General features: G+C 44.4%; 1 pseudogene; it reads left to right on the top strand.

Annotated features, from left to right (window-relative positions):
- Positions 1 to 2,116: 2,116 nt before the first annotated feature.
- Positions 2,117 to 2,233, top strand: LOC126096033 (5S ribosomal RNA; annotated as a pseudogene).
- The last annotated feature ends 18,832 nt before the right edge of the window (positions 2,234 to 21,065 follow it).

The raw sequence follows: 21,065 nt of genomic DNA on the forward strand, positions 1-21,065 counted from the left end.
TATTAAGTTGAGGTAAGGGACCCTGGTCCGAAACCGACTGAATCGGAAGTTATAAGCGATAATCTTTTTAATACCGCTGACAGTGAAACACATGTTCCGGTACTGCTGCAAAACTTGCAAGGTAGGCACCTGTCACAGGTGGTAGCGTGGATCAAAACAAGAAAAAACGTCTAGTAAACATGGAGTCTAAAACGCATACCTTAATACCTCTGAACACTTGTTCAGCTTTGATACTGCGAAACATCTCTTCTACTGATAGCTCTTTGGTTTTCATACATTTGGAGAAAGTAGTATATTCCAAAACAAAAAAAAGCGAAGTAAATATGGCTTTACAATTCATACTGTAAGAGATATAGGCACTTGTTCAGTAGAAAAGATATGATTCACATTTGCCTAGGTGAACAAGTTCTCATAGCTCTTGCAGTATGTATTTTAGATCCCATATTTATTAGACATTTGTTTCTTGTTTTGGTCCACAGTACCTTCTCCAAAAACATAGAGAGACGAATGAACTTGAAGTAGAAGAAATGTGTTTCTCAGTGTCGAAGAGTATCACGTGCACAAATTAAGAAGTGGTACTGTCCAAAACTGTATTTGGCTTAAAATACAATAAATTTGGTGGGATATATTCCAAAGTGGCGTTACATCGAATGAAACAAGTGTTGCAAGACAATCACGTGTGCGAGAGTGGACTGAACTATAGTGAGATTAAATTTGTTGCGTAATAAACAGTGACGTTAATTGCAAACACTTCTGTTTAATGATAAACTATTAACAAACGCATTATGTTAAGCAATGCAAAGATGTTGAAAATTGTATCAAAGATCGAAAGCGACACAGGGTTCGTAATAGACAAACTATCACAACTCGTACCATTCCCTTGTTCATCTGCGTGTAACTTCTTCGCCCCCAACTAAATTACGTTCCGATGGCGTTGATTAAATTTTCGACTGCTAAATAATCATTTTAATTATAAAGAGAGGGAGAGGAGTATTACACTCGGCACTACCGTCGTCAGTTGGAGATACATCTAGAATATCATTTCGTAAATCATTTGCAGCTCCGTGTCATTCTAATCAAAGTATTTACTCTGTAAATCCTTTTGTTAAGTGAGCAAGTGTTCCTGCAAAAGCGGCAACAGTTCCGCGGCGACTCAGTTTACGTTTCTGCTCCCCTGCACCTCAAACGTTTTGCTGCTGTTCCTCCTAAGTGGAAGCGGAGCACAACTTATTTAAACTCATTACGTCCCTCTCCATCTTCAGCCGGCATATCTCTTCGCCTGTAAGCATCAGCCCGTATTGTCCCTCTCCCGGGAAATGGGTACTACACCGGCAGTCTCATCAATGACACGAGAGTCCAATTTGAGGAGACGGTTAGCGGAAACAAACTCGGCCGTCTCCCGTGATTACAGAGCACTCTCTTCGCGCGAGCCTGCAGCCTTAGCGCGGCCCCAGGAACGTGCCGTGGGGGACACATTTCCTCAAATTGCCGTCTCATCCCCGAGGCCGTGTTTCTGCGGGCATTATGCTCGCACGTCCCATTCATTCGCACCGTCCCGTCTCCTCCGCTCTCTCTCTCCGCAAATAGGGGTGCCTCAAGTTCCAGCGGCAGTGAGCCCACCTGGTAGATGGGGAAACACGGCGACAGTCCGAGTGCGACTTCTGTCACTGACTGTATAATTCTGTATCTTCACAAACAGTTTGATGCACAATTTGTCATTTTTTGGTTCATTTTGTTTTCGATGATACGACTTCTGCCTACGAACAATTATCATGGCTACGTGCAGCTAAATATGGAACCCCTTGTGTGATCTATCATCTGCCGAATCATTGCACTCCCTCTGATTTATCTTCAGCTCTAAAATTACTATCTGAGAAACAATGCATAAGTACTCTTTCTCGACGAAAAAAATTTTTCTCTATACCACTACATAATAGAGCCATCTCCTCAAAATTATTTTCTATATCAGGAAATAACTTTGGAACTTTATTCCCCAAACTATCAGAGGAACTGATCTCCTTTCCAAGTTCATAAAACAGCTAATTTACGCCTTCTATATTAAACACAGCTTGAAAATTACTGAACTTATTAATTTTATCGCTGCTATTAATTATTAGGCAACGGCCATGCCGCAGTGGATACACCGGTTCCCGTGAGATCACCGAAGTTAAGCGCTGTCGGGCGTGGCCGGCGCTTGGATGGGTGACCATCCAGTCGCCATGCGCTGTTGCCATTTTTCGGGGTGCACTCAGCCTCGTGATGCCAATTGAGGAGCTACTCGACCGAATAGTAGCGGCTCCGGTCAAAGAAAACCATCATAACGACCAGGAGAGCGGTGTGCTGACCACACGTCCCTCCTAACCGCATCCTCAACTGAGGATGACACGGCGATCGGATGGTCCCAATGGGCCACTTGTGGCTTGAAAACGGAGAGCTATTAATTATTAATGATTTAGAGAAACTTTTTGACAATGCTGACTGGGATACCCTCTTTCAAATTCTGAAGGTGGCAGGGGTACAATATAGGGAACGAAAGGCTATATATATTTTTTACAGAACCCATAAGGCAGTTACGAGTCGAGGGGCACGAAAGGGAAGCAATGGTTGAGAAGGGAGTAAGACAGGGTTGTAGCCTATCCCCGGAGTTATTCAATATGTACATTGAACAAGCAGGAAACAAAAGAAAAATTTGGAGTACGAATTAAAATCAAAGGATAAGAAATAAAAACCTACAGGTCTGTCGATGACATTGAAATTCTGTCATAAACAGCAAAGGACTTGAAAGGACAGTTGAACGGAATGGACAGTGTCTTGAAAGAAGGTTATAAGATGAACATCAATAAAAGCAAAACGAGGATAATGGAATGTAGTCGAATTAAATCAGGCGATGCTGAGGAAATTAGATTAAGAAATGAGAGACTGAAAGTAGCAGATGAGTTTTCCTATCGAGGAAGCAAAATAACTGATGATGATTGAAGTAGAGAGTATATAAAATGTAGACTGACAATGGCAATGATAGCGTTTCTGAGGAAGAGAAATTTGTTAAATCGAGTATAGATTTAATTCTCAGGAAGTCCTTTCTGAAAGTATTTTTATGGAGTGTAGCTATGTATGGATGTGAAACATATGCCGCGCGGAGTGGCCGTGTGGTTTGAGGCGCCATGTCACGGATTGCGCGGCCCCTCAAGCCGGAGGTTCGAATCCTCCCTCGGGCATGGGTGTGTGTGTTGTTCTTATCATAAGTTAGTTTAAGTAGTGTGTAAGTCTAGGTACCGATGGCCTCAGCAATTCGGTACCTTAGGAATTCACACACATTTGAACAGTGAAACATGGACGATAAATAGTCTAGACAAGAAGAGAACAGAAGCTTTCGAAACGTGGTGCAACAGAAGAATGCTGAAGATTAGATGGGTACATCACGTAACTAATGAGGACGTACTGAATAAAATTGGGGAGAAGAGAAATTCTTTGTGGCAGAACGTGACTAGAAGAACGGTTCGGTTGGTAGGACACGTTCTGTGGCGACAAAGGATCACCAATTTAGTATGGGTGGAAGCGTGAAGGGTAAAAATTGTACAGGGAGACCTAGAGATGAATACACTAAGCAGATTCAGAAGGACGTTTGCAGTAGTTACTCGGAGGTGAAGAGGCTTGCAAAGGATAGAGCAGCATGGAGAGCTGCATCAAACCAGTCTTTGGACTCAAGACCGCAACAAGAATGTCTGGTATTACTTATTTATTACACAGGTCTACAACTTTATACTTTTCAGTTTTTCAAAAGTCGCAGTACGTTGTCATAACGTTTTTTGATATGCTAAGTTCAGTAAGGCCAATTGTCTGCCTATACGAGCTTTTGGCTGTTATACCGGGAAATGTGGCTCTTACGAGTCACCTACGATATCGGTAGCATCTTCGCAAGATGATGAATCAGGTGTTGAAGTATAGTGCACTGCTCTGTCCGGACTCCTGAACTTAATCTACTGGACCTTTTAAATCTCAGTGTATACTGAAACAATGAATGACGTCAACGACTTGCAGCGCCGTATTGATACTGCCTGCATAGATGTGGGGCAGGAACCAAAAATCATTGACTGGCATCGTCGGTCCACACATTGTCACGCCGAACGCGAATTATTGTAAATGTATGGCGTGTCCCTAAAGGAATGGTCGAAATTCAGCAATTTGTCAGGAACAATCATTAGAAACAAAAAAGTCTAGTAAACATTGGTTCTAATATGTGTACCTTAAGAACCATGCACAATTCTCAGTCTTAGATAGTGTGAAACAAATCTCATGTGCTGCAAGCTCTTTGCTTTCCTTATTTGGAGAGTTGGTTGTATGGACCAAAACAAGAAAAAGTGTCTAGTAAACATGGAACCTGAAGCGCATACCTCAAGATCTATGAGTACTTTTTCACCTCTGCTACTGTGAAGCACATCTCTTCCACTGAACAAGTGCTCATATCTCTTAAGTTACACGATTTTGAGCTCATGTTAACTAGACTTATTTTTTCGAATGATCGTTCCTGTCACATGCCTGAATATTGGCCATTCTTTCTGGGGCACCCTGCACAGGAGAACTAATTTTAGATGCCACTTTACAAAGGCCGTGTGCTTAGCCTTTTTCTCAGAAGATCAGAAAGAAAAATTAAGGAAAACATGGGTGAAACCCAGGGTGGATTCGGGGAAGGAAGTGTAACACGAGATGCTGTTGCAGGATATAAGATGATAGAATAAAAAATAGTAGAAGCTAACAGGTATAGTACATCTGTTTTGTAGACTGGGGAAATACACGTAATATATAATACGTGCAAGAAGAAAGAGGGAAAAAATGAGATGAAGAATGAAGTGCTCGCATTAGGAAGGGTATACGATGGGGGTGTAGTATTTCGCTTTTGCTGTTCAGTCCGTACATCGTCAGTGATGGAAATAAAAAAAGTTTCAGGGATGGGATTAAAATTCAGGATGAAAGTATAACAATGATAAGATTCGCTGATTACATAACTATCCTCAGTGAAACTTAGTAAGAACTGCAGGACCTATGAATTTCGACATGCACCATTTTACATTGTCCAGCGCTTTTTCTAGGTCGAAAAATCCTATAAAGGTGTTTTGAAGTTTCTTAAATCTTGCGTCCGTTATGGAGTGCAGTGTCGGGAAGGCGTCTCTGCTACCATTACCTCTCCTAAAGGCAGAATGGTCGTCATCTAACAGATCCTCAGTTTCATTCTCCATCATTCAGCACATATTATTGTCAGCAACTTGCATGCACGATACTGTTCGTAATTGGGTAGTTCGCTGCCTTCGTAGAGATAGGTATAAGGAGCACACAAGGCGAAACTGCAGGCTAGGGACGGGAGAAACCGACCGGTAAAAGCTGACACTGGTATTTGTTTTCGGAATAACCAGTACTTTTCGGTATTTGTTTAGTCTCGGTTACAAGTGGCGTGTTTTTATTCTTCACTACTAACCGTACGCCCCGGTAGGTGAGTGCTCAGCGCTACAGAATGTCAATCCTAAGGGCCCGGGTTCGATTCGCGGCTGGGTCGGAGATATTCTCGGCTCAGGAACTGGTTGTTCTGTTGTCCTAATCACCATCATTTCATCCCCATCGACGCGCAAGTCGCCGAAGTGGCGTTAAATCGAAAGACTTGCACCAGGCGAACGGTCTACCTGAAGGGAGGTCCTAATCACTTGACATTTAGATTTTTTTTACTACTAACCGAGTAAATAAATCGAAATATCAGTTAGCGATAGGTTGGTTGGTTGTTTGCGGAAGGAGACCAGACAGTGTGGTCATCGGTCTCATAGGATTAGGGAAGGATAGGGAAGGAAGTCGGCCGTGCCCTTTCAGAGGAACCATCCCGGCATTTGCCTGGAGTGATTTAGGGAAATCACAGAAAACCTAAATCAGGATGGCCGGACGCGGGAATGAACCGTCGTCCTCCCGAATGCGAGTCCAGTGTCTAACCACTGCGCCACCTCGCTCGGTAGTTAGCGATAGCAGTAGTGCTAAAAATTTTTTAGGAAAGGAGTAAGTTTTATTCTTAAAATTTACAGTGGTTTGAAATATTGAATTATTATAGAGAATGGGAAAAGCGATCAGTGATATTTTAATTACAATGGCGACAGAAACAAGCAACAGAAACGTGGCATAAGAACTGGTACAGAATTGGTGAGATAATAATTTCCCTGTGGCCGTGTGTCGTGGCTTCAGGTACGTGTGTACGTGCAGCGTGTAAGACTTGCCCCAACTTTGTGTGTGTGTGTGTGTGTGTGTGTGTGTGTGTGTTTCTCGCTGTCCTCTCCAGACACCCGTTGTATTGCCTGTTGGCACCCCAACCCTAGTCTGGAAATATTTTTACAAAGTGACGCAGTAATTAAGAACAATCTATCTGCTATTTCTGTGCAATAATAAGAGGAAGGAAATTATGATAAAAGTAATAAATTAAAAACTTAACAAGAGTTCATTCATAGTGTATAATAAAAACAAAAGGTAGCTGATCTGCCTTTGTCTACAGAATATGCCTTTATCTACTTGTAGCCCTTGAAAATGGACAAATTAAGACAAAAAGCGAAGTTATTCAACCACATTGTTCACCGTCTAGCACTGACTATTCTTATTGCCCAAATAGTGGTATCATCCCCAACTAAAATATGATTTTTTAAGCAGAGTTTATACTCGATCGATTAAGTATTCTTTTATTTAGCTATTTAATTTAATATTTTGCTACTAAGCGTCTTGTAAATGAATCAAAATTTTTCCATCATTGTTCGATTTCTACGTTTATTGAAATAAATAATAAAAAATTAAAATCGTTTATTTCAGAAAGCGGCTATTTTAAGCGGTTTTGCAGTCAGGTTAAACTGCCCTTAAAAATTATACAGGGTGACACACGGGAGATGGACCGTTTTGAACTGCGTAGTGCTGAGGGCGCGGTGGTGGGAGGTGGTCGTGGTGGGGATATTCTGATCCACACAAGACGCCATTTCGTTTACTCATTCACTATGGAGCAGTGGGACTTGCAACGTCGAGTGTTTCTCTATGACAGTTTCGTGAAAAGTGGTGAGTCTGTTATTATTGCGCAGCGAGTGTTTCGTGCGCGATTTAATGTCGGTCGACATGGAGCTGTTCCGAGCCGTAACACAATCCTCAGATGGGTGGAAAACTTCATATCAGCTGGAAACATACTGGATAAGAAGCATCCTGGCCCGAGACGCAGAGTAACGACACCAGAAAATGTTGAAAGGGTGAGGCAAGCGGCAGTCAGAAGCCCAGGACGGTCAGCTAGACGTCATGCTAGTGTGTTACGAATCAATCGTGAATCGGTTACGCGAATTTTGCATAAAGAATTAAAATTCCATCCCTACAAAATGCTCATTGTCCATCAACTTAAGGAAACTGATTTTGCTGTACGAGAAGACTTCGCTTACAGAATGCAAGTGATTTTGGGATCGAATGAAAATGAAATTTTATTGATGAGCGATGAAGCTCATTTTCATTTAAACGGGACCGTGAATAAGCAAAAACCTACGTTACTGGGCTCCAGAGCATCCACAACTTATCCACCAGCGTCCTCTACACTCAGAAAAAGTAACAGTCTGATGTGCTCTTGGCTCTGTTGGCATTATTGGACCTTATTTTTTTTTAAGAGAACGGGGCCACAGTTACTGTTAATTCGGTTCGCTACATTCGTATGCTTGATACATTTTTGAAACCAGAACTAAGAAGACGACGAGTTCCTTTAAAACGCGTTTGGTTCCAGCAGGATGGGGCAACATCGCACACCGCAAACACTTCAATGAATGTTCTTAGACGCATGTTTCCTGGCCGGATTATCTCACGTTTTGGCAATGTTCCTTGGCCTCCCAGGTCTCCCGAGTTGTCAGTATGTAACTTTTTTCTGTGGGGGTACCTTAAGAACTGTGTCTGTAACCAGAAACCACGAAATTTGAACGAGTTGAAGAATGCAATCATCAAGAAATTGCTGCCATCACTGCAGAGATTTTAGTCCGTGTGATGGAGGATTTTGGGAAGAGACTTGAGTCCTGCATTCGAAATGATGGACATCACCTTGACGACATTATTTTTCACAAATAATTTCGTTAACTAAAATGCAAATAGTGAGCTTTGATTTTGTGTAAATAAACTTGCATTAATTTTAAAGTTGGCTCAGTATTACGAGGGCAGTTCAATAAGTAATGCAACACAATTTTTTTCTGAAACAGGGGTTGTTTTATTCAGCATTGAAATACACCAGGTTATTCCTCAATCTTTTAGCTACACAACACTATTTTTCAACGTAATCTCCATTCAATGCTACGGCCTTACGCCACCTTGAAATGAGGGCCTGTATGCCTGCACGGTACCATTCCACTGGTCGATGTCGGAGCCAACGTCGTACTGCATCAATAACTTCTTCATCATCCGCGTAGTGCCTCCCACGGATTGCATCCTTCATTGGGCCAAACATATGGAAATCCGACGGTGCGAGATCGGAGCTGTAGGGTGCATGAGGAAGAACAGTCCACTGAAGTTTTGTGAGCTCCTCTCGAGTGCGAAGACTTATGTGAGGTCTTGCTTTGTCGTGAAGAAGGAGAAGTTCGTTCAGATTTTTGTGCCTACGAACACGCTGAAGTCGTTTCTTCAATTTCTGAAGAGTAGCACAATACACTTCAGAGCTGATCGTTTCACCATGGGGAAGGACATCGAACAGAATAACCCCTACAGCATCCCAGAAGACTGTAACCATGACTTTACCGGCTGAGGGTATGGCTTTAAACTTTTTCTTGGTAGGGGAGTGGGTGTGGCGCCACTCCATTGATTGCCGTTTTGTTTTAGCTTTGAAGTGATGAACCCATGTTTCATCGCCTGTAACAATCTTTGACAAGAAATTGTCACCCTCAGCCACATGACGAGCAAGCAATTCCGCACAGATGGTTCTCCTTTGCTCTTTATGGTGTTCGGTTAGACAACGAGGGACCCAGCGGGAACAAACCTTTGAATATCCCAACTGGTGAACAATTGTGACAGCACTACCAACAGAGATGTCAAGTTGAGCACTGAGTTGTTTGATGGTGATCCGTCCATCATCTCGAACGAGTGTGTTCGCACGCTCCGCCATTGCAGGAGTCACAGCTGTGCACGGCCGGCCCGCACGCGGGAGATCAGACAGTCTTGCTTGACCTTGGGCGATGATGACACACGCTTTGCCCAACGACTCACTGTGCTTTTGTCCACTGCCAGATCACCGTAGACATTCTGCAAGCGCCTATGAATATCTGAGATGCCCTGGTTTTCCGCCAAAAGAAACTCGATCACTGCCCGTTGTTTGCAACGAACATCCGTTACAGACGCCATTTTAACAGCTCCGTACAGCGCTGCCACCTGTCGGAAGTCAATGAAACTATACGAGACGAAGCGGGAATGTTTGAAAATATTCCACAAGAAATTTCCGGTTTTTTCAACCAAAACTGGCCGAGAAGAAAAAGTGTTGCATTACTTATTGAACTGCCCTCGTATTTCATTAAAAACCGTCCGTCTCCCGTGTGTCACCCTGTATAATCGATAACCGGTTGTCACAGCGATAGCCGCCACCGCACCCATAGGGAGACTTCCGTATTTCAGGCACGAGTTGGTTGGGGAATACGCACAGCACTCACAGGTCGCCCCTCCCACTGCTGAGCCTCAGCCTGGCGTGTCGGAGAGGGGAGGGAGGGTGGGTTGAGGTACCGCCCTTCTCACCCCCGCTGCCCTTTGGACGCGCCCTGCAGCCCTCAGTACGCGCACGAGAATAGCGACCGCGGCGGCGGGGCGACCTTTCGCCTTGTGCATGGAAAGCTTCTCCGACGCGTTTCCAGGGGAGCCTACGTGGCGAATAGGTGCAGAGAGTCCATACAGCGAATAGCACCGGCTCGTCACCAGCTACGCATCCTCCACAGAACTTTGTAACTATTCCACACTCGTGCTTGGTAATCTACATAAATAAAAATGTGTTACCGCATATACGAGGGTCGTTCAGTAAGTAAAGCCCCACAATTTTTTTTTTTCTCAGAACACATTTATTCTTAAGAGTCAGACTTTGGTGACAATGTACATCAACATGTCTTGTGCAGGTTACGGCAAGAAAGGAAGAATGAATTGATTCCAAATTGTTAAGGCTTTCGTGGCCACTTGTTGACAAACTGCCTATTGGCTTCTGTCTCGGGTTCTTCGGCCGACGTTCATCTAATGATTTTTCTGACGTTTCGCCAGCACGAGTGGCTGGCATTGTCAAAGCTTCACCCTCCATTGCCGGTGGTGAACTGGAGGCGAGCTCGCGGCCGCAGGCTATATGTACCTGGCGCGCCAACGTCCGAGGGATTCTCCGCAGTCATTTCCGGTGCGTTTGTCCTCTTGCTACCTGCGACGGTCGTTCGCTGCAGTACGGGAAGCCAGGATCCGTTTACCTTAAGGCTTTCCTCTTTCTTGTTGAAACTGTTCGCGTGTTTTTGGATTTCTACAGCTTCTCTGAACAAGCGCGTGTGATAGTGCTTCTCTACAGACAGAACTTCCGTGTCGGCGAATTTTATTACGTGGTCGGTCTCATTCAGTGCGTGCTCTGCCACGGCCGATTTCTCCACCTGCCCCAACCTGCAATGTCGCTTATGCTCTTTGATCCTGGTGTTAATGGGTCGTCCCGTCATTCCGACATAAACTTTTCCGCATGTGCTAGGTATACGGTTTGTCAATGAATTGATTGTTGGTGTTAAAACGATCATCCTCCTTTACCTCCTCTGCATTACTGCAGATGATGTGTCACTGAGCACATTTGGTCTGTGCATGCATTACACGTGAGGCGCCTAGTTGTTTCCACTGCACTGTGTGGAATACGAAGGTTCTGTTATAGTTCACTAACCTGCCGTCTTCAAGTTTGACGCTACTTCGGCGATTTGCGCTGCGCATCGACGACGATGAGATGTGCAAAACGCAAACCCCAGTCCTTGAGTGAACAAAATCTCTGACTCTGTGAGGAATCCAACCCGGGATCCCAGGGTTTAGAGGTAGCAACGCTAACTAGCAGACCAAGAGATGCCGACTGCAGCGCAAAAAAGCAGTCATCCAGATACGGTAAGACTTTCCCAGCATAGACTACCGTGGATGACTGTATCAACAAATTTTTCAGGGTGACGACCAGGTTCAATGATCAGTCCCATATAACTCGCCATTTTGTGAAGTTATAAGCAGCTTTCACCAGCGATGTGATACTACTGAGACAATGCGACTTAACCCTCATACCTTTATAATAACGAATCGGTAATGGTTTCACGTGACACACGGAGACGAGAAAGGTATGCACGGTCCGATGATATTAATGTGACCACCGCCTATATTCGACGTCAACCTGCAGTAACCATTCGCAGACGTCGGGTAGCAGCATCACTAGCAGCGGAGGGTGTGCAAAGCTTGTTGGGCGGAGTGAGGGGGCGGGGGGGGGGGCCATAATCAGTTGCCGGCGGGGGTGGCCGAGCGGTTCTAGGCGCTACAGTCTGGAACAGCGCGACCGCTACAGTCGCAGGTTCGAATCCTGCCTCGGGCATGGATGTGTCTGATGTCCTTAGTTAGGTTTAAGTAGTTCTAAGTTCTAGGCGACTGATGACCTCAGGAGTTAAGTCCCATAGTGCTCAGAGCTATTTGAACCATTTTTTTTTTGTGCTCCAGTTGCTTAAGTATAGCGCGCATGGTAAAATGGCGCTACCTAAAACCAGCGCCGAGGCAACTGTTGTGCACTCCAGACCATAAATGACAGGGGTGAACGACGGGCGCTAAGATGTGTACCTGCGATTAGATGTGCAACTGTTGAGCGACTGACCGCCCAGATGAACAAGGGGCTAACAACAGTGTCTCCACAACGACCGCTCACTGAATGTTGCTGCGTGTAGCCCTCCGCAGCAAGCACCTGACTCGCGCAAACATGCTGATTGTTGTTCAACGGCGCCGAAGGAAATTCGGAAATTTGTGGTAAGAACTTAAAGAACTTATGGGACCAAACTGCTGCGATCGTCGGTCCCTAAGCTTACACACTACTTAATCTAACTTAAACTAACTTACGCTAAGGACAACACACACACCCATGCCCGAGGGAGGACTCGAACCTCCGACGGGGGGAAGGGGGGCCGCGCGGACCGTGACAAGGCGCCATAGACCACGCGGCTGCCCCGCGTGGCTAGGCGACCAAGGCCAGAATTTCCAAACCAGTACGCAACTGTACGAGGTGCATTCAAGTTCTAAGGCCTCCGATTTTTTTTTTCTAATTAACTACTCACCCGAAATCGATGAAACTGGCGTTACTTCTCGACGTAATCGCCCTGCAGACGTACACATTTTTCACAACGCTGACGCCATGATTCCACGGCAGCGGCGAAGGCTTCTTTAGGAGTCTGTTTTGACCACAGGAAAATCGCTAAGGCAATAGCAGCACGGCTGGTGAATGTGCGGCCACGGAGAGTGTCTTTCACTGTTGAAAAAAGCCAAAAGTCACTAGGAGCCAGGTCAGGTGAGTAGGGAGCATGAGGAATCACTTCAAAGTTGTTATCACGAAGAAACTGTTGCGTAACGTTAGCTCGATGTGTGGGTGCGTTGTCTTGGTGAAACAGCACACGCGCAGCCCTTCCCGGACGTTTCTGTTGCAGTGCAGGAAGGAATTTGTTCTTCAAAACATTTTCGTAGGATGCACCTGTTACCGTAGTGCCCTTTGGAACGCAATGGGTAAGGATTACGCCCTCACTGTCCCAGAACATGGCCACCATCATTTTTTCAGCACTGGCGGTTACCCGAAATTTCTTTGGTAGTGGTGAATCTGTGTGCTTCCATTGAGCTGACTGGCGCTTTGCTTCTGGATTGTAGAGTGGCATCCACGTCTCATCCATTGTCACAACCCACGAAAAGAAAGTCCCATTCGTGCTGTCGTTGCGCGTCAACATTGCTTGGCAACATGCCACACGGGCAGCCATGTGGTCGTCCATCAGCATTCGTGGCATCCACCTGGATGACACTTTTCGCATTTTCAGGTCGTCATGTAGGATTGTGTGCACAGAACCCACAGAAATGCCAACTCTGGAGGCGATCTGTTCAACAGTCATTCGGCGATCCCCCAAAACAATTCTCTCCACTTTCTCGATCATGTCGTCAGGCCGGCTTGTGCGAGCCCGAGGTTGTTTCGGTTTGTTGTCACACGATGTTCTGCCTTCATTAAACTGTCGCACCCACGAACGCACTTTCGACACATCCATAACTCCATCACCAAATGTCTCCTTCAACTGTCGATGAATTTCAATTGGTTTCACACCATGCAAATTCAGAAAACGAATGATTGCACGCTGCTCAAGTAAGGAAAACGTCGCCATTTGAAGTATTTAAAACAGTTCTCATTCTCGCCGCTGGCGGTAAAATTCAATCTGCCGTATGGTGTTGCCATCTCTGGGACGTATTGACAATGAACGCGGCCTCATTTTAAAACAATGTGCATGTTTCTATCTCTTTCCAGTCCGGAGAAAAAAAATCGGAGGCCTTACAACTTGAATGCACCTCGTACTTCCACTGGGTGGTGACAGGTCGCCTTTTCAGATGAATCACGTTTTATGCCGCATCGGAAGTGTCCAGGCCGGAGAAGGGAGCGCTACAGTTTGAATAATGTTTTCGTGGAATTCCGTCGCTGATCTTGTCATTTTGGCAGGCACACTGGATAAACACAACTATGCATCCATCCTTGGATACCTCGTCCACTCCTACATTCAGTTTGTTTTTCTCGGCAGGATGGCATCCTTCAGCAGGACAATGCAACGTGTTACGCAGCTCGCCGTGGTCGCGCGTGGTTCGAAGAGCACCGAGATGAGTTTACCGAACTCCCATGGCCACCAAACTTCCCCGGATTGAAACCCAATCGATAAATTGTGGGACCAACTCGATCGGGCTATTCGCGCCTTGGATCCTCAACCGAGAAACCTAGCGTAACTCGCCGCGGGACTGGTGTCAGCATGGTTCCACACCCCTGTCGGTAGCTTTCAGAGACCGAGTGACTCTCTTCCTGCAAGCCTCGCTGAGGTCCGCGCTGCAAAAGTTGGTTATACTGGCTTTTGATAGGTGGTCACATTAAGGGGAGGTTTACTATCTTTGGGTCGAAAAAAGCATGTTTTTGAGATTTTTTTCTCTGAATGTGTTATAGATATCAATGGCAAATTTGGTCAAAATGTTTATTGATATTTCCTCTACAAACTGGAATTTTTTCGACCGGAAATGCCGAAGAGCAAAGGCGGAAATGTCGTCGGAACGAAACAAAATTTCGATGTAGACCTCCACGCGCAGTATGTCACAGGTCAGCCGGCTTGTCTGAAATAAAAATTGAGTTGACGTTAGCGAAGTATATAAGATTCTTTCGGAGTTGTACCTCGCTTAAGTTATTTCGACCATAGGAAACAAAATGGCGGCCATTTGAAAAAATAGTGTTTTTTTTCATCGATTTTTTGACTCCATCGGCCAAGGAAAAATATTTGTAGTTGATGGATCGGAATAAAAGTGGTACAACTCCTAGACAGTTTAGTTAGCTTCGTCGGAAACAAAGAATCATGCCAATCGGTTCAGTAGATTTGAAGTTACCACACCGCGCGATAAAGAAATATCATTTCGTTTGAAGTTTTAACTTCATGTAAATGCAATATTATGCAACTTACCTTTAGTTTGCTATTCCAGGTCAATAAACAAGTCCTTCCTATTCCTCACATAGGGTGTTCTGCTCGATCTGGGCCATCCTGCGCTGCTCCAGAGCAGCTCGTACGGCCGGTCACAAGCGGTTTGCGGCCGCTTGAATCCGGTGGGCGTCCGAAAGCTTGGCTAACTGCGTCGAGTAGACTCCCAGGGTGACGTCCATCGTTGTCATGGTCTTCAGAATTGCTGAAAACCCTTCGTTGAAGCTGCTCACTGCCGTGAAAGTCGCAATCTCCTCAGTCTTCGTACCAGAATGCAAATGCTTGGGGGCTAACTTCCCAACACACGCGTTCAAACTTTCATTTTAATTTTGTGTGTTTCCTCCCAAGTACCGGTACAATAACTTGTCCTCCGAAAGAAAAAAAACTGGTGCGTGAAAAAGGCTAATCTCAGACAGGTGCTTTTTTTTTTTGGTTCAACTGCGAATAACAAACATTTCCGTTCCGTATTTGGGAAAATCGTTTCAGGGGTGGATTCTAGACACTTTTATAGATCCAAAAATGCAATTTTAAAAAATCAATTTTTTTAACCAAAATATGGTAAACCTCCCCTTAATGTGACTGGATACTGTGTAATTTATGAACGAAAGACCGTCGACTGTCTGCATTTCAGTTTATAGATTTTTATTTCCAATGTGCATTTCAGATTGAAGGCTTCCATCATCAGGGTTTTCAGCACTGACGTGAGTCTTTCCATATCGAACTTGTGCTGCAGCTGCACCTGCATGCTGCCGGAATCTCGTTCAGTGATGACCCATTGCGAAATTCCTCGATATCGTTTGCGTTTTATTGTACACTGATCGATACAGACCTAAGAAATAAACGATGAAAATTTTCGATGCAAGTAAGGCTACTTCATTAGCTCAAAAGAAAAGCACCATGTGAATATTGAAAACCCCCAAAAATGGTTCAAATGGCTCTGAGCACTATGGGACAACTTCTGAGGTCATCAGTCTCCATGAACATCTACTTAAGCCTAACTAACCTAAGGATATCACACACATCCATGCCCGAGGCAGGATTCGAACCTGCGACCGTAGCGGTCGCGCGGTTCCAGATTGAATCGCCTAGAACCGCTCGGCCACTTCGGCCGGCTGAAAACCCTTATGTTGGAGGTTTCGCTCCGAAAGACATATCAGGAACGAAAATCTAAAAACCGAATTTCAGACTGTCGACGGACTTTTTTGCATTCATAAAATATATTGAACTGGTGTATATTGACTTCACTCGCGACGCTGGAGTTTCTTAATAGGGGCATATAAAAAATTCGTCAGATGATTTATTGTTGCGAGTCGAGAGAAAGGGAGATGATTTTTTTTATAGGCGGTAATTTGAGATGGAATTTTATTGGCCCATATTGCCATATCCGGAGGCAGCTGGTTTTTGTGACTTTGGAGCTCCCGCGGTATACGGTAGCAGTTAGGACGGGACAATAAACTGTCATTTTAAATTACTACCAATAAAGAACGTGAATTCCATTCCTCTCAGCTCCCTGCATCCACTCACGGGCGAATTTTATTTACAGCCCTTGGAAGGGATTGGCTACTACATAAAACTGCTTGATATTACCCGTCTCTTTCCATATCGATCTTATTACTTGCATTTCTTTTATTGGATTTCTTTATGTGATTCAAGTTTTCGTATTTGATTTTTCTTTCAGTAATTATTTCCAGCATTACCACCATGTATTCACAGAGACACACTGGTATTTATGGGGTGCAGATTTCGTCAACTAAAGTTGATAAGCCTGATGTGGCCGACATAGTTTTCTACTGTCTCTTTGAAAAGCATTCTCAAGTAATTGAAGTACCTCAGTGATGTGTAATGCTGAAGCACAATGAAATAGCTAACTTATTTCTTCCAAACAACAATTTTGTAATTAATATTAACTAATTTCAATATTGAAACAAATGCATCGATAACTTACAAGATAGTTTTCCCCCAGAAAAATCCAAGTCCAAACTTGTGGTCAGTGACTAAAATGCAACCATTTGATGTATATGTAAATCATCACATTTTATATGCCTTCGATTGCGACATCTATGTAGCCACTTTCTTTTTTGTATGTTTTAACCCTTCTATCCCAAATTCAGCAGTGAATCATATGGAAAACTGCAATTCAGCGGCATTGCAGATTTTGAAAAAATACGTTTGATTAGTAAGATAGCAATTCTGACATAGGGCTTATTTGACGTGATATGGATGATGTCATAAGCCATCATATAAAAGGTGAAAATGAGCAGTTGTGGGCAGTACTGGAGAGTGTTGAGTTAGACCGATTATTAAAAAAGTGTTTCTGATGGTTTCATTCTGTCAATAGTAAGGCAGCAACAATGCCTACACCAGGTGAAGATAGAAGCAAACATTACGGAAAGGCTTTTCCAGCCATTTAAAAACACTTCAGATATTATACGAAGTTATAGATTTGCAACCTTGGACAAGGTAATCAGCACAAAGTGGGCTCGACTTTTGTACGTCCGCCTCGGTAGCTGCGGAGTCAACGCGACAGATTGCTGACCGAAGGGGCAAGAGTTTGATTCCCTGCCGGGCCGCTAGGGGGCCGTCCGCGGTTGCCGTGTGGTTCTAGGCGCTTCAGTCTGGAACCACGCGGCTACTGCGGTCGCAGGTTCGAATCCTGCCTTGGGTATGGATGTGTGTGATGTCCTTGTGTTTGTTCGGTTTAAGTAGTTCTAAGTCTAGGGGACTGAACACCTGGGATGTTAAGTTCCATAGTGCTTAGAGCCATTTGAACCATTTGAACCGCTCGGGGACTGGGTGTTCTGTCGTTTTCATCATCACTGATCCGCAAGTCGACTGAATGGCGTCGCATGAAGAAACTTTCAGTCCGCAGGAGGGCCATCACACGACAGAGAGAGTCTGCATACCGGGGGGAGTCATTCCGGGTGTGGAAAGCCTGCTCCCGGATGCCATAAAGAGTACAGGGTGCAGCCTGCTGCAGGTTGTGGCTCATGTCGGTACGAATGACGTGTGTCGCTGTGGATCGGAGGAAATTCTCTCTGGTTTCGGGCGGCTAGCGGAAATGGTCAAGACTGCCAGTCTTGCTTGCGAGATCAAGGCGAAGCTCACCATCTGCAGCATCGTCGATAGAACCGACTGTAGTCCTTTGGGGCAGAGCCAAGGGGAGGGTCTGAATCAGAGGCCCAGGCGGTTCTGTGACCGTGTAGGCTGCAGATTCCTTGTCTTGCATCATCGCGTGGTGAGTTTCCGGGTTCCACTACACACAGGAAGCGGCTACACGGGTAGCGGGGACTGTGTGGAAGGGACTGGGTGGTTTTTTAGGTTAGAGAATCTCAGGGAACCACAGAAAGGGCGTCCGTCTAAGAGGGGGCAGGTAAAACGGAGTAAGTTGGTTGTAGAAACGATCGATATGGTAGTTGTAAATTGTTGTAGCTGTGTTGGGAATGAACCAGAGCTCCAAGCCCTAATAGAAAGCACTAAAGCTCAAATAGTTATAGGTACAGAAATCTGGCTAAAGCCGGAAATAAAGTCAGCCGAATTTTTTTTTCAAACGATCTAACAGTGTTCAAAAAGGATAGGTTAAATGCAGTTGGTGGTGGAGTATTTATTGCTGTCAGAAGTAGTTTGAACTGTAGTGAAATTGAAGTAGATAGTTGCTGCGAAATAGTATGGGTAGAAGTTATACTTGACAATCGGACTAAACTATTAATTGGACCGCTCTACCGACCCCCGACTCAGAAGATATAGTTGCTGTACATTTCAAAGAAAACTTGAGTCTCATTTCAAATAGGTACCCCACTCACACAATTATAGTCGGTGGTCACTTCAATCTACTCTCGATATGCTGGAAAAGCTATACGTTTAAAGCCAGCGGCAGGCATAAAATGTCATCCGAAATTGTACTGAATCCATTCTCAGAAAATTATTTTGAACAATTAGTTCATGAGCCCACTCGAAGCGTAAATGATTGCGAAAGCATACTTGACCTCTCGGCAAATAATCCTGGACAAATTGTGAGAATCGTGACGAATACAGGGATTACCGACCACAAGGCAGTTGCTGCTAGGCTGAATACCGTAACACCTACAACCATGAAAAAGAAATGAAAAGCATATCTATTTAAAACAGCTGATAAAAAATGCTCTTAACACCGTTTTAAGATACAGTCTTCACTCCTATCGTTCTGATCATGTAAGCGTAGAAAAGTTGTGGAATGATTTCAAAGAGATAGTATCGACAGCAATTAAGAGAGATATATACCACATAAATTAATAAGTGAAGGTACTGATCCCCCATGGTACACAAACGGGTCAGATTGCTGTTGCAGAAGCAGCGAAAAAAGCATGCCAAATTTAAAAGAACTCAAAATTCCCAAGACTGGCAAAGTTTTGCCGAAGTTCGAAATATAGCGCGTACTTCAATGTGAGATGCTTTTAATAATTTCGACAACGCAACTCTGTCTCGAAATCTGGCAGAAAACCCAAAGAGGTTCTGATCAAACATAAACCACACCAGAGGCAAGACGCAGTCAATACCTTCACTGCGCGATAACAACGGTGATGTCACTGATGACTGCCACTAAAACAGAGTTAATAAACACGGTTTTCCGAAGCTCCTTCACCAAAGCAGACGAAGTAAATATTCCTGATTTCCAATCAAGAATAACTGCCAAGATGAGAAACATAGAAGTAGATATCCTCGCCGGCCGGTGTGGCCGTGCGGTTCTAGGCGCTTCAGTCTGGAACCGCGTGACCACTACGGTTGCAGGTTCGAATCCTGCCTTGGGCATGGATGTGTGTGATGTCCTTAAGTTATTTAGGTTTAAGTCGTTCTAAGTTCTAGGGGACTGATGGCCACAGATGTTAAGTCCCGTAGTTCTCAGAGCCAGATATCCTCGGTGTCGCAAAGCCGCTAAAAATCACTTAATAAAGGCAAGGGTTCCGGTCAAGATTGTATATCAGTCAGGTTCCTCTCTGAGTATGCTGATAGAATACATCCATATTTAGCAATCATATACAACCGCTCGCTCACAGAAAGATCTGTATCTAAAGACTGAAAAATTGCTCCAGTCACACCAATACGTAAAAACTGAAATAAGAGTAATCCGTTGAATTACAGGCTCATATCACTAACGAAGTACCTCGAAGAAAACGATATATTGATACATAGTCACCACGGATTCAGAAAATATCCTACTTGCGGAACACAACTAGCTCTTATTCTCATGAAGTAATGAGTGCTGTCGACAGGGAATCTCAAATTGATTCCATAATTTTAGATTTTCAGAAGGCTTTCGACACTGTTTCTCGGAAGCGTCTTCTAACCAAACTGCGTGCCTACGGACTATCGCCTCAGTTGTGCGACTGGATTCGTGATTTCCTGTCAGAAAGGTCACAGTTCGTAGTAATATCCAAGGAAGTGTTATAGGCCCTCTATTGTTCCTGATCTATATGAACGACGTAGGAGACAATCTGAGTAGCCGTCTTAGATTGTTTGCAGATGATGCTGTCATTTACTATCTTGTAAAGTCGTAGGTGACCAAAACGAATTGCAAAATGATTTAGATAAGATGGTGCAAAAAGTGGCAGTTGAACCTGAACAAAGAAAAGTGTGAAGTTATTCACATGAGTACTAAAATAAACCCGCTAAATTTCGATTACGCGATAAGTCATATAAACCTGAAGGCTGCAAGTTCAACTAAATACTTAGGGATTACAATTACAAATACCCTAAATTGGAACGATCACATAGAAAACCAAAGACTGCGTTCATTAGCAGAACACTTAGAAGGTGCAACAGGTCTACTAAAAAGACTGCTTACAACACGCTTGTCTGCCCTATCCTGGAGTATTGCTGTGCGGTGTGGGATACATATCAGGTGGGAATGACTGATGACATCGAAAGAGTACAAAGAAGGGCAGCTCGTTTTGTATTATCTCGAAATAGGGGAGGTAGTGTCACAGACATGATACGTGAATCGGAGTGGCAATCATTAAAACAAAGGCGTTTTTCGTTGCGACGGGATCTTCAAAAATGGTTCAAATGGCTCTGAGCACTATGGGACTCAACATCTTAGGTCATAAGTCCGCTAGAACTTAGAACTTAAACCTAACTAACCTAAGGACATCACACACACCCATACCCGAGGCAGGATTCGAACCTGCGACCGTAGCAGTCCCGCGGTTCCGGACTGCAGCGCCAGAACCGCTAGACCACCGCGGCCGGCACGGGATCTTCTCACGAAATTTCAATCACCATTTTTCTCCTCCGATTGCGAAAACATTCTGTTGGCACCCACCTGCATAGGGAGAAATGATCATCACGATAAAATAAGAGAAATCAGGT

Source organism: Schistocerca cancellata, chromosome 8, assembly GCF_023864275.1.
Source record: "Schistocerca cancellata isolate TAMUIC-IGC-003103 chromosome 8, iqSchCanc2.1, whole genome shotgun sequence".
NCBI lineage: Eukaryota > Metazoa > Arthropoda > Insecta > Orthoptera > Acrididae > Schistocerca > Schistocerca cancellata.